General features: G+C 39.7%; 1 pseudogene; it reads right to left on the reverse strand.

The window, feature by feature from the left end:
* Positions 1–1,947: 1,947 nt before the first annotated feature.
* LOC142451741 (transcription initiation factor IIB pseudogene) overlaps positions 1,948–14,934 on the reverse strand; it is a 44,690-nt pseudogene continuing 31,703 nt past the window's right edge.

Consider the following 14,934-nt stretch of genomic DNA (forward strand, 5'->3'; position numbering starts at 1 on the left):
GCGCTTTTACTTTCTTGTTACATTATTTAAAGCAGAGTTGTTGTTTTTAAAAAAAGAGGTCCACACTTATACTCATTATAAAAAATTATCTTTGTTATTAAAATAAACTTATAGCACCAAAATGATGACTACGGTTGTCAAATAGTCCATGATGTACGAGTGAGCTCTCTTAAGATGATAATTTTTATTAAAGTAAAAAACAAATTTACAGGAAACACCCACTATAGTAACACATTTTGGAACATTTCTGATGGAAGTATCTGGTGTAGTCAGTTTTCAGCTACTCTTCTGAGAATTCAAGGAAACAATAAACTTTCTCTAGCTAGCTATTGAAGTGGTCACAGGAATGTTTAGTATAAACTTATCTTCAAAAATATCATTTCTTGATTGGCTAAGTTATATGCTAATTAATGTATATTGTCAAAAGGTGCATTGGCTTACTGTCACGTGATTTGTTGTGTTTAAAATCTGCAGAAGGAAGAAAAAGGAAACTAAGATTGACTAAATTCATAATATGTAATAAAAACTTCAGAAGGCATTTGCTATATGGAAAAGTAATTCATAAGAATCATTTAAAAGATGTTTTTCCCTAATAAAATACAGTCCTCTTTCTCCCTGTCTTAGTCCCTGAAACAGAAATAAAGAGATCACTTAATTTGGTAAAGAAACGTTTGTTAAATACATACTACTTGCCAGGAATTGTACTGGGTATTGCTGAAACAAATGTGAACTTTTTAGCCTCAGGCAATTGTAGCTTGGATATTTAGGAGAAATATGTAAACAAATAATTATAATAAAGTATTACAGAAAGAGAGTACTTATTGGGCCCAGGTATGGGTTGTGAAGAACAAAGGGAAGTCATATTAGCCAATAGGTACATGCTTTAAATAGATTGCTGTATTTTAACCTAGCCTAAACAACAATACTGTGAGTTGTGTTTTCATTTCCATTTCATAGATTAGGGATATAAAGCTTAGGAAAGTGAAGGAAAACTAATAAAGTCAGTGTGGTAGTTATGTAATCTGGTGTCGACTTGAGATTACTAAGAGTGAAGGCGTGGAATTTAGCCTGTCAATCAGGTCACAGCTTGATGACCTTATTTGGAGGTGCTAAGGAGATAAATAGCTCACTGGAGGCCAGACCCATACTTGTTCTCTGCTTCATCTTCCTGATGGAGCTAAAGCCTTGGAGCTGAAGGAGCCACGTGGAGACCTCTGATAATGCTGAGATGCTCCCACCACCACTTGATCTGCAAGACTTTCCACCCACTGGCCTGTGATCTTCCTGTATTTGGCATTATTGCATGGCTGTGTGAGTCTGAGGAAAGATTTATAGACTGATATCGGACATAGGGATTTGGGCTATATGGGACTTAGGAATTTGATCTGCACTGGGCTGGGATGCTTTCTTAATACACAATACTCTTTATAGAAAGCTCTTTTTTGTGTACATGTGAGTGTCTCTGGCTTTGCTTTTCTAGTCAACCAGGATTAACACAGTCTGAAAAACTAATAAGTTACTTAGTAGAAATTCAGAGGTCCAAATGATTACAGAACCATGATTTTTACCCAATCTGTCATATAGCTTCCCAAAGACTCATTATGCTTATCAAATTAGTCATGTGTATGCCATATCAAGGAGATAATTACGTATCTGATATCACTTTTCTTTTTCTTTTTACTTAAAAAATGTTTTATTCAAGAATGGCACCATTCCAAATAGCTTCCAAAATAGCTTCCCTTTAAAAAACTCAATTAAAAAATTTTGGTCATTAAATATGCTTCACATACACCTACAGAGAGCCAAGCAATTAATATTTAACCCTAGTATATATAACACGTGTTTTCTTTTTCCTCATTAAAGGCTCAGTCCAGAACTGTGTACAAGCTATAAGCAACAGGTAAAGTTCCGTGTCCACCAGTCAGACATCAGCAATCATCAATTACACTATGGGAGTGTGTCAACAGCATTGTCAACTTTGAAGGCTACAGGAGGCATATCTGAGGCTCCAGGGTAGATTACTCTGTAGGATAGTCTGATTGATACATCAAAAATACCAGCAATATCTCCAATTTCTTTTTGGTTCTTCTTAGCCAAAGCCTGTGAAGTTATGGAAATAGCTGCGGCTGCCAGAGACATTGAATATCTCCCTGGAACCAAGTGCAGTTCCGCGGCCTTATTGGCTGTACGTGTCACTGCCGTCTGCACTTTCTTAGGGAGACAAACGCTTGAACACAACCTGGACACGAAGTCCCCCATTGTGATCAAACCCACACTGATTCCTAAAGCTATCAAAATAAAATGAAAACATCGACCACTTTTCATCTTAGAATTCATGATACTGCACAAAGCTCCTTAAAAATCCTAGCAACCTCTTCTCGCCTACAGGCAAGCATCATGAGCTCCTCCCCTCTGCTTCTTCTACACATGCACTGGCTTGAATACATGATTCGTTCAATCAACTCTACTTCGGGGGAGGTTGGTTTGGTCTGCCTTAGTAGTGATTCCCTTGAATGCGTGTTCATCATTGCCTGGTCAGAACTCTCCAATTTGGGTATTTAGAATTGCCAAATTTATCAAAGCTTAAAGCTCCGGTGTTCTTGCCAATTAGGGTAGACCAATCTCCACCACTCAGAAGAGGATTCCTAGAATCTCCAAATCTTTTGTTGCTTTGTCATTGCTGAATATCCACCACTCAGCCCCGACATCAAAACCCAGGCCACATTCAGGACCAGCTCTGTAGTCCTCCACTAAGATCGCATCAGGATGGTTGGCTGGCCAATGCTACCTTCATGGTCCCTGTAGATTTTGCAACAACAGCAACACACAGACAGGAAGCAAGTATCCTGATATCACTCTTCTCCGTGTGTGTCTGTTGCCGGTTGAAGGAAAGCTCGTGGCACAGTGGGGTGAGTTTTCAGCTGCTAACCTATAAAAGTCAGTGGCTTGGCTCCACCAGACACTCAACAGGAGAAAGATAAAGAGATCTCTTTATCTTTAATTTATAGCTTCAGAAACCAATGTAGCAGTTCCACTGCATTCTATAAATTTCTTTGGTTTTGCTTGATTTTTTAGTAGGAATGCACCCAGTGTCAATAGGTATGGTTTAGAGACATTACCATAGGGTTATGACCATTGTCAACCTAATTCATGACTGCCCATGTGTATGAGAACAGAGATGTATTCCATGAGATTTTCAGTGCCTGATTTTTTTTTTATTTCAGATGTAAACTACCAGGTCTTTCTGCCAAAGAACCCTGGATGGAGAAACTCCATCATTTGGGTTAACCACATATTTTTATTTAAAAATATTTGATAATTCTTGAGAATCTGTTTGAAGAAAGCATTGTAGAGCCCTTCCACAGTCATGCCTTGTGGTAAGTAAAGTGAATAATTGATCATAATTCTTTATGCCTCCCTCCTGCATGTCTGATATATACCAACCATGTGTCACTTGCCTTTGCAATACCAACCACTAAAGTAGGTCAAGTTTATTGCCCAACACCGCTGATCCTATTTTCTCGCCGTGAAAAGCAGGATGTGGACAGAACTGACTCGATGACAATCCCAATAGAGACTGATGGAAAAAGACCTGTTTCGACATGAGCATCTTGTCTTCTGTGAGCATTTGGGATTGTTGAGGGACATGGTTCCGCTTTGACTGTGGCATCTTCAGCTTGAAGTCTGCACAAAATCACACACAAAGGACAGAGCTGTTCAGAGCCCAGCATGCTCCGAGGAGCCAACCTGTTGATTGTTTACTATGTGGTTTTGAGAGTCCAGTTCTTTGGAGGCGTTGCAGCATGCTATACAGAAAGTAGAGTTTGGGAAAGCTCACTTAATTTGTGCTCTAAAAATGCAGATCAAAGGAATTGGAAAGAGTGTGAAATAAGAACAAATATCATCTGTGTTTCGATCTTAGCCCTAATAGCACTCTTCTCTGAAAAATGAGTGATTGTGGTTGTATGCCTCTGACCGATTTTTGATTATTGAGTAACACAGCACTAGTTGAGACAAGCCTCATTGAAACCAGCTCAAGAAACTGCTATGGATGACAAGTGAGGGAAAAACATTATTTATTCATTTTTATTAACCCCCTTAGAGAGGTGAAGGTGGCCATGCTCTGAGCAACATGAACCACCAGAGGAGAATACTGATGTGCAGTTTCCTCTCTTGTTCCATGCTCTTTTAGATCATATAAATGCCCTGATGGACTATGGCACGTAACAACAACAATAACAATGCTGTTATTATCAAACAAGTTGAGCATCTGGTTTTCTTATATTGTTTCAGATTTCAGCTAAAATGTCACCAGAATGAAAGAGCCCATGCTGCATTTTTGAAGGCCAAGCTCACAGCATTGGAAGACAAACTTCTTCGTGGAAAACGAGATCTTTATCTTAAAAGTTAAATATCTGTAAAGCTAGGGGTGGGAGGATCATCACGGGAAGTATAGAAGAGCTTACAAATCATTAGAGGAATATAGCGATTTCAGTGGAGGAGTTAAAAGTTTTGGAACTGTTGAAAAGTGGAGATGCTGTGGTCTGAAATGATAAGTGTCTAGTGTTGGCTAATTGCACATATTACGTATAAAATTAGCGTCTCATGGAATCATCACAAAACATAGCAGGTCATCTTACTGTTTCCCTTTATACACATATGGACACTTAATCTCAAATCAGACACTAAATCCTCCAAAAGAGCTGGAAATTAAGACCAGTTCCCTATGAATCAACAAAACCTATTTCCCAAAAGATCTTCCTATCATGCTTAAAGTAAAATGAACTGTGAGAAATGATATGTGAAGCCAGGAGCATGAGTGGTGCACTGCGGTACATGCTGGGCTGCTAACTTCAAAGTTAGCAGTTTGAAACCATCAGCCACTCCATGGGAAAAGACAAGGCTTTCTACTCCTGTAAAGATTTATAGTCTCCGAAACACATAGGGGCAGTTCTACTCTGCCCTATAGATTTGCAGTGGGTAGGATGAACTCAATGGCACTGAGCTATGTTATTTTCTTTTTAATAAAACAACCTTTTCAGAAATTAATGTTAAAATTCTTACATTTTTGAGAAAGCTCATTTCTAATTTTAACTACCTTTTATGCTTTCACTCTTCTATATCTCTTGGTTGGTGGCAACAAAGGTTATACCTGCACCTGTGCCTTTATCTATAGCTTGTGAGTCATGCTTATTTTAAAAATGCCGAACACCTAACCATCCAGGGATCATAAGGGAGCATCATTAGACACACACACACACACACACACACACACACATCTGATGATACTCATCTGCACAACTGCAATTTCCCATATATGAAACATCTCTACCAACATGTAGAGATTTAAAAAAATTGGTAGTTGATATATATACTATATAATTCCATAGTTCAATCACATCAAACAGTATTGTACAATTGCTACCAAACCAGTTCCCAAACATTCTTTCCCTTCCTGGACTCCTTAACATCGTCTCCCTTTTACCACCCCCACACCCTCCCCCAGCACTGTACGCCCCTCCCCAGAAAAACCCTTATTCTACTTGCTGTCCTGCCCACATAGGTTCATCAATTCTGGGTTTCACATACTGCAAAGCAGAAAAGCATCTAACACAAATCCAAGAGGATGATCCCCAATGACATAATACATATAAGATAAATTCTAATATGAACAAGCAAAAATTTCAGAAAATATCGAAAACCCGATCAGGTGCAGCATGCATCGGAGGGAGAGTCAACTGACTTGTTGATCTTTATCCGTTCAAGTCAGGTGTATCCCTTTGATCTTCTGTACTCATCTCTCCAATGCACTGTTTACTAATCAGTTTCCGCCCATCCCTCTACTATGAATAGAGGGAGATCGCTGTAGGCTTATTTCCTATGCACTGCTCTCATCCCTCATCTCCCTCTAACCCCTGAGAACACTGGGTAGATGTCAAAGCACATGAAAGGTGACATGGACTCTCCAAAGCTCCACCTTGAAAGAATTCTGTATCAATGGCTGCTAGACACAAACCCCCAGCGAAGTAAGCAAGCCTCATCCAGAATCTGACCAGTAAACTCCACCTTGGTAAACCATCTGGTAAACCGTCTCTAACCAATCCACCATCCTACAAAACCCAGAATCCTGCACACCATCTACAACAGAATTCTGCACACCATCTACAATTGTTATTCGATACCAACAACAGCCAATAGCAGTCACCACAAAACTCTGCACCATCTTAACTCTGGGTGATTCAGAGTATTTTTTATTCTCTCTCGCTCTCGCTCTCTCTTTCTGTAAAACACACACACACACACACACACACACATCATAAACAAAACTACCCACCCAACCTCACCGCCCAAACCAGGAACTTGGTATACCAGTGGGTCTGGGTGGCTTCCTCTCCCCACTTGTATGTGCTACGACTTACCTCCTCCTGACATCCTGCTGATTAGAAACCCTCTTTCACCTCAGGCCTCAATTCTTATTGTCCATTTCCACCCTGGGACACCAGTGTGGAGGAAGAATAGTGTGGCACGGCACAGAGTCTCCCTCTCCACTCCCCTATCTCCTGGGAACACGCCCTCCCTTAGAAAAGAGAAGTGGAGTGGCACCAAACCAAGGGCCTTCCGCTATAAATACAATAATGTGGATCTGCTTCACTCTCCTAATACCACACAGTGGGTCCATAAGGGAATCTGGTAGATTATTAATATACTCTCGATTTACCCCAACCACCACTACCTCAAGACCCTGCTGCCCCTTTCAGAGAAAGAAAACTTTCACATAAACTAGCACATCTCTTAAAATCCCCCCTTTGTATTTCTCTTAAACTCTATGCTCAAGCTCCTATCTCCTCTTTGTGCTACCCACTCAACTCTATCACTTCTTCCTCATCTCCACACAGTATGATTTCCAGCTCGTACCTGATCTTCCTCCTCTAGCCCAAACTTACCTCCCTACCAAACCCAGAATCCTGCACATCATCCACTGCTGGACCACTATGCTACACAAACAACAGCCACAGCAACCACACACACACACACACACACACACGTCCACAACAGAATATGACCCAACACAATGGAATACACAGAAATAGAAGCCCTTGAACTAGAGAAGACAAAAGAATGACAGTTAGGACCATACAAGAGATCTGGGGCTCAATCTTGGAAACAAAGGAAGAAACTGAGACACTAAAAACCTCACACCCAAAAGACACCCAGAAACTGAGCAGTGAGACAGAAGACTGGATTAGAAAATAAGATCCACCGATCTGTAGCTTTCAAGAGACACACTTCAAACTCACAGATAAAAGCAGACTGAGAGTCAAGGATGGTGAAATTTTACCAAGTTAATGGCAGTCCCAAAAAAGCAGTGTCAATAATAATAGACTTTGAAGTAAATGACATAATGATATAAAAGAATGGATCAAAAGGGTCAACATGCCAAGAACACATAGCCATAATAAACATATATGTGCCCAATGAAAGACCCTTTCAATACATCAAAGAAATATTCAAAGAGATGATAAATTACCAAATTGAAAACAGTAATGGGAAATGTCCATACACCACTCTCAAGGAAAGATAGATCAACAGGAAAGAAAATCAATAAAAAAAACCTGAAGAGTTGAACAACACAATCAAGCAACTCAATCTCCTAGATATTTACAGTTCTCCAACCAACAGTAAAAATAATAAGCATTCTTCTCCAACACACATTGCTCATATTCTTTAACAGAGAACATGCCAGGTCATAAAGCAAGCCTTAAAAATTCAAACACATACAGATAATTCAGACCATCTTCTCAGAACACAGTGTAATAAAATGAAATCAACAGTAGAAAGAATAAAATCATAAAGACAAATACATGGACAATTAACAACACACTACACACACACACACACACACATACAAAAGACTGGTACTAGCCCAAATAAGAGATGAAATTAGGATGTTCCTAGAAACAAAGGAAAATGATAACACACCATACCAAAAACTTTTGGAACACAGCAAAAGCAGTTATCAGAGTCAGTTTATATAATTAATGCACACAATAAAAAAAGAAGAGAAAATAATTCACACTTCCAACAATTAGAACAGAGTGAACAGCATAAACCCTCCAACAACAGAAGAAAAGGAATAATAAACATTAGAGCATAAATTAATGAACTAGAAAACAGAAAAGGATAGAAAAAAATCAACAAAACAAATTTGTTTTTTGAAAGGATCAACAAAATTGACAAAATGCTAACAAACTTAACAAAGAAAAAAAAGAGCAGGTGAAAATATGTAGAATTAGAGATGAAACAGGTGGCATCAAACAGATCCAAATGAAATAAAAAAGAGTAGTAACACAGTATTATGAAAGATTGTATTTCAAAAAATTTGATAATCCTGATGGTATGGACAATTGCCTAGAAATACACCCTCTTCCTAAATTAGCACAAATAGACATTAAGAACTTGAACAGACCCACAGCAAAAGAAGAAATGGATAAGATCATCAAGAAATTCCCAACCCTAAAAAGCCCAGAACCACAAGTCTTCACAGGAGAATTCTTCCAAGTATTCTGAGAAGAGCTGATGTTAATCCTACACAAATGATTCCAGAATATAAGAAGGGACAGCAAACTCCCAAACTCATTCCACAAAACCAGCATAACCTTGAAATAAAAAACTAGGCAAAGACCTCACAAAGATAGAAAACTACAGACCGATATCCCTCACGAACACATATGCAAAATTCTCAACAAAAACCTAGCTAACGGAACCCAACAACACATCAACAGTAATAATTATAATCCATCCTGACCAAGTGGGATTTATACCAGGGATGAAAGGATGTGTTTGACATTTGAAAAACAATGTAATTCACCACATAAACAAGAAAAAGGATTAGAGAAGAATCATATGTTCATATCAATTGACGCAGAAAAATCATTCGACAATATCCAACACCTGCGCCTAATAAAAGCAATCAATAAGTAGGAATACAAAGGAAAGTCTTCAACACAATAAAGGCCATATAATAAAAACCAACAGCCAATATCACACTGAATGGGGAAAACTGAAAACATTTCCACTGAATAAGGGAACCCAATCAAGATGTCCCTTATGGCTATTCTTATTGAACATTGTACTGGAAGTCCTAGCAAATACCATAAGACAACAACAAGAAATCAAAGGAGTGCAATTGGGAAAATAAGAAGTGGAGCTCTCTCTATTTTTAGTCAATATGATTTTACATAGAGAGAACTCTAAGATCTCCACAATGGGATTGTTGGAAACTATTGAGGAGTTTAGTAAAGTAACAAGATACAAGATTAACAATCAGAAATCAATTGGACTTCTACATACTGGTGATGAGAGTTCTGAAAAGTCATGAAGAAAACAAAACCATTCACAACAACCACACAAAAGCTGGAGAACCGAGGAATAAACTTAACCAAATAAAAGACCTGTACAAAGAAAACTCCAGAACATTAACACAAAAAAGGGAGAGAGAGCCACAAAAATGGAAGAATATTCTTGTTCATATGTAGAAAGACGTGGTATTGTGAAAATGACAAGCAATCTACAAATTCAATGCAATCCTGATCCAAATCCCAACAACATTCTTTAAAGAAATGGAAAAACTAGCTACCCACTTGACACGGAGAAAGACAAAACCCAGCGTAAGCTAACACCTTCTCACAAAGAAGAACAAAATAGGTGGTCTTGCATTACCTGACCTTAAAACCTACTGCACAGCCGTAGTTGTTTGTCAAAGAGCTGGTACCCATTAAATGAGAAATGGATGGATGCCCTCTTCAAAAACTGATGCTGGGAAAACTGCACATCCATCTGCAAAAGAAGGAACCAAGACTCATACCTCACCCCATGCACAAAAAGGAACTCAAGGTGCATCAGAGACCTAAATGAAAAAGGTTATCAGGATCATCAATGAGAAAATTGGGACAAATCTAAGGACACTAGTGCAGGCATACATGGGCTATCAGATATAACAAAAAAACCATACACCATAGATGACAAATAGACGAATGGGACCCATTAGAAATGAAATACTTGTGCACATTCAAAGATTTTATCATAAGAGCAAAATGAGAACCTGCAGATTGCTAAAAGATTTTAGCAATGCCATAACAGACAATGGACTGATTACTAAAATCTACAGACTACTGTAAGCCTATAAAAAGAAAAACAAATAAACAAGAAAACCCCTAAATAACCCCTTTAAGAGATGGGGAAAGAATCTGAATAGGCAATTTACAAAGGACAACACCCAAATGGCTAACAAGTACATGAGAAAATGCTTTGGTTCACCAGCCATCCGGGAAATGCAAACCAAAAGAGAGAAGGAATACCATCGAACACCTACAACTGTAGGCCAATTAAAAAAAATGCTGGAGAGGGTGTGGAGAGATTGAAACTCTTATATACTGCTGGTGGGCCTGTGAATATATTTGACCATTATGGAAAGCAAGATGCCACTTCCTAAAATAGCTGGCAATAGAAATACCATATGACCCAGCATTACCATTGCTGGGCATATACGTCCCCACCCCACCCAAAATGAGAAAGATCACAGACTTTTGTTCTCCCATGTTCATTGGTGCACGTCACAACAGCAGAAAGACGGAAACAGCCAAAATCCCCATCAATAGAAGAATGGATTTTTGAAAAACTTTAGTATAGACACACAATGGAATACTAAGCATCCCTAAAAAACAGCGATGATGCCATGACACACCTCAGGAAACAGAGGGATCTGGCAACCATTATGCTGAGTAGAGTTAGTCAATCTGAAAAGGGCAAATACTGTCTGAGCCCACTGAGGTAGGGATGAGCAGCAGGTGGGCACCAGTTCAGGCTTTCAGGCCATCTAGTCTGCTGGCCAGGGCAGTCCAGCAGCTCAGTAGAGAGTGTACCTGTTGCCCATGAAATAGGCACCATCCTCTATATGTGTATCTGGAAAGTTACTTGGGTGGATGGGTTCTCATGTTAGCTGGGATCAGATTTTTGAGGGAGAGCAACAGGAAGAAGACCACCTAGTGGCTGCCATGCAAAAGTATAACAAAGACCCCCGGACTGGCAACATTCCTATCAGAGTGATGAGGGAGACTGATGGGAAAGTCAAGTCAGGAGTTGGGCAATGAAGCATACGTTGGAGAAGACAAGTACATGTTGTTTGGTAAAAAAGGGGGAGAAGACTAATTTTCTATTGGGAGGAAAATTAACAACAATACTTTTAAGGACACAAAGGGAGGAGTATGCCTGGTAATATGCACCCTAACAAGCCACATTGGTGCGAGTTTCTGTTCACCCCTTGGAGACCAGGCCATGTGCCAAAGAAACACTGAGACATTGAATCCTGGATCTTCACGGCACACAACACACTTCAAAGGCCATATCAGACGTATCTAATGCAGAAACCTCACTAGGTGAATTAGACTACCTCAAACACACCTGTAAACTGAGCAATTAAGACTGAAATTACTTGGTGTGTGAAGGAGAAGGTAGCTATACCAAAAGTATTGAAATGTCTGTAAGAAGATTAACATTTACTTACTACTTCAATGACCTACTTGCTGTGTTAAGATATGTATTATTCTGGCAGATCTGTGTCTGATATTGTCCGTTAATATTATTATATGACCCCCAACTCCCATAGTTTGTATAAATAGCAGCCAATCACATAAGGATTTATTTTATACAAGTGAATAATCAGGTATTGTGATTTGTAGCTAGCCTCCCATATCTCAAAATTGTTTCAAAAATTAATACCATGGGATAATCAATCTCACTATAAACAGAAGGTCCTTATGCTCCAGGGAGATATTCAATAAGATTTCCTACCATAACTTAACAAGAATGTCTTTCGGTGAACCAGGGGCAGATAGAAAAGTAGAGATTTCAGTGACTAACTTTTTTCCCCTTTGCTGCTTATATGATTTTCTCCTTTTCCTCAAAGTTAGATAATTCAGCTACTATGTATCTTGGCAACTTCTTCCTGGGCTTCAGTCTAGCTGGTGTCATCTCTGTTTCCTGAATGGTTGCCTGATCCTCATTCATTAAGCTGGGGACGTTTTCTTCCAGAATTCCCTTGCTATTTCTGCAGTTGACTTATTGGTTGTGCCTTGTTCTGGTAATCCAATTATTCTAATGTTGTTCCACTTCATGGCATCAGACACTGTCCTTAGGTTTTCTTCAACTTATTTGATTAACTTGTTTGACTATTGTAGTATATATATAATCTGGTATCAATTTGAGGATTAAGAGTGAAGGGGTGGGGTCTAGTATGTCAATCAGGATATAGGCAATGAGGCTTCTGTGTGGGCATGGACTCCTGAGGATTTTGGGAACGCTGGTGTTCTTCCTAGGAGGTGGGAGAAGGGAGACCCTCTCTCTCAGCTCACTCCTTTGGAAACATCCCTGTGGAGAAGACACATGGAAAGAGACTGATGGAGCCAGACCTCTGGAACCGGAGAAGCCACTTAGAGACCCCTGCCAATTTTGGATCCACCCACTGACCTGTGATCTTCCTGCATTCAGCATTATTACATGTGTTTGATGAGTCTGAAGAGGACTTTATAGATTGGTCTCATACATATGAGCTAATATTAGACTTATGGACTTGATCTGGATTGGGTTGAGGTGTTTTCTTAATATTCAACTGCTCTTGTATATAAAGCTCTTTCTTATACACATATGAATGTTTCTATGAATTTGTTTTTCTAATCCACCCAAACTAACACACTTTCTTTCCTAATTGTTGAAGTCTGCCTGGTTGTCCTCAAGGTTACTGGTATGGCTCTCTGCTTCTAGTCTGCTAGTGATGTCTGTTAACTTGTTATTTGCCTCTCTTACTTTTCCCTTATCACTTGCATTTCTCTTTGGTGATTGTCCTTTTACTCTTGTATTTCCCTTTGTTGTGTGGCCTTAATCTCCTCCATCGTTTCATACTTTTTTTCTCTATTACATCCCTCATATCCTGTATGACTCCAAGCAGCATTCTGAAGATTTCTTCTGTGGTAGATCAATGTCTGCTTCTTCAATGCATGTTGTTAAGTTCAGGACATCTGACACTGCCTTTGGTATCTCCTGTTTTCTCATTGAGGCTTTGGCAGCTGCCTGCTGCCTGCATGTCATTTTAGAGGAGCTTGGTCCCATTTTCCAGAGTCAAGGAGCACCGGTCTCTCTCTTTGGGAGACTGGTAAAAATGCTTCTATTGACTTCCTGCAGCTAACTGTGCTGGGGGGTTGGGCTATCACTTTATCTCACTGTGGTTTCACTCTCTCCCTAGCCAACCAGTACTCTTTTAGTTGGAGGGAAAGTTTGATGGCCCTCTCAGGGGACACTGGTTGGGTGGTTGCAGGCCAGTGAGGAGGGTGTTGCACTGGAAGATCTCATGGGAAGCCATGGTGGTGTGACCCATGGTGGCTTAGAGCAACTTGCAGGGCAGGCAAGGGGCCCTGCTGCAGTGGAAGTGCCATGGAGGGTGGGTGGGGTGCCCACTTTGGCATAGAGCACCTCAGTTGTAGGGCAGAAATGCCCTAGTCAGCAAGAGTACCGCAGAGTTCTGGTGGTAGCTCCTACAGCAGTGTGGAGCACTCGGGAGGGCTGGCAAGAATGCCTTAGGCTTCATGAAGCACTGTGGTAGGTGGTAGGAAGTTCTCTCAGCCATGTGTAGGACCACAGAGGACGAGCAGGGATTCCCCAGCCATATGGAACACTGTGAAAGGCGGGAAGAGGATCCCCTAGCAGAGTGGAGTGCCACAAAGAATGGGTGGGAGTTTCCCCAGCCACTTAGAGGACCTTTGAGAGCAGGCAGGAGTTTCACCAGCCATTTGGAGGGCAGTGGGAGGTTGGCTGGAGTTCCAAAGTGTTCTAGAATTCATCTGTAGCTCATCTAGGTCCCATTCAATCTGTACACTGTTATCAATTGATCTCTTTTGCTTATTAAAGGAAAATAGAAAGTGAGTGAAAGGACAAACCACAAAATTCAGCATAACAACAAAATAGTAATAAAAATGTTTTCCAGCTTTCAAAGGTTAATAGCTATCACAAGGCTGTTTAATAGAACGTCATCCAAGTTTCATATGAACATAAAATTTTAAATATTCTAATAGCCACAATCAAGTGATAAAAAAGAAACAGGAAATATTTTAATACATGTATCCCAAATGTTATCATTTATAAAGGAATCTGCATAACAAATGTTGCAATGCTTAATTTTTAAAAATAAGTTTGCACGCTTCGATTTTTATATTATTCTTGCAACATATTTTCATCCAGAGTGGCTATATTTCAAATGCTCAACCATGAGGTTAATGGCTACAATCGTGGCCACTTTGACCCAGACTTCTGAGCGTTCTGATGACTCATTTCTCCTAGGGGAAATTGTGCACGTGTTTGAAGAAATCTTCATCAGTAACATGATACCAAACCCACTGCTGACAAGTGGATTCCTATTGATAGTCAATCCCGAAAGACAGAGGAGAATTTCCTCCCATAGGATTTCCTAAGCTGTGATAATTATGGGAGCCGAATATTTGGTCTTTCTCCTATTAAGCAGCAGGTGGATTGAATCACTAACTTTTTGACAAAATCACAACCCAAAAATTGATAGGTGGAAGGGAGAAAGAATCAAAGGTTCACACAGGCTGTATATTGTCCAATAGTTAGAAAAGGGAAACCAAGAAGGCAAATTTAGCTTCTAGGTCCTTGTAGGCAGGATCCTCTACAAAGCGTATTTCCTTATCTCTGAAAAACATTCACCTTGTTAAGTCCATTATTTTAATATATATCTGAGAGCGCTGTCCTTTCAAAACAATTATCAAAGTAATTTTATTCGCTTCTCCTGAGAGTCCTGAAAAGGTTATCCATTTCATAAATGCTACCATTAGGACTCCTGGAGTACTTTGTTCAGCGAGTTATCGA

This window comes from Tenrec ecaudatus, chromosome 6 (assembly GCF_050624435.1).
Source record: "Tenrec ecaudatus isolate mTenEca1 chromosome 6, mTenEca1.hap1, whole genome shotgun sequence".
Lineage (NCBI taxonomy): Eukaryota > Metazoa > Chordata > Mammalia > Afrosoricida > Tenrecidae > Tenrec > Tenrec ecaudatus.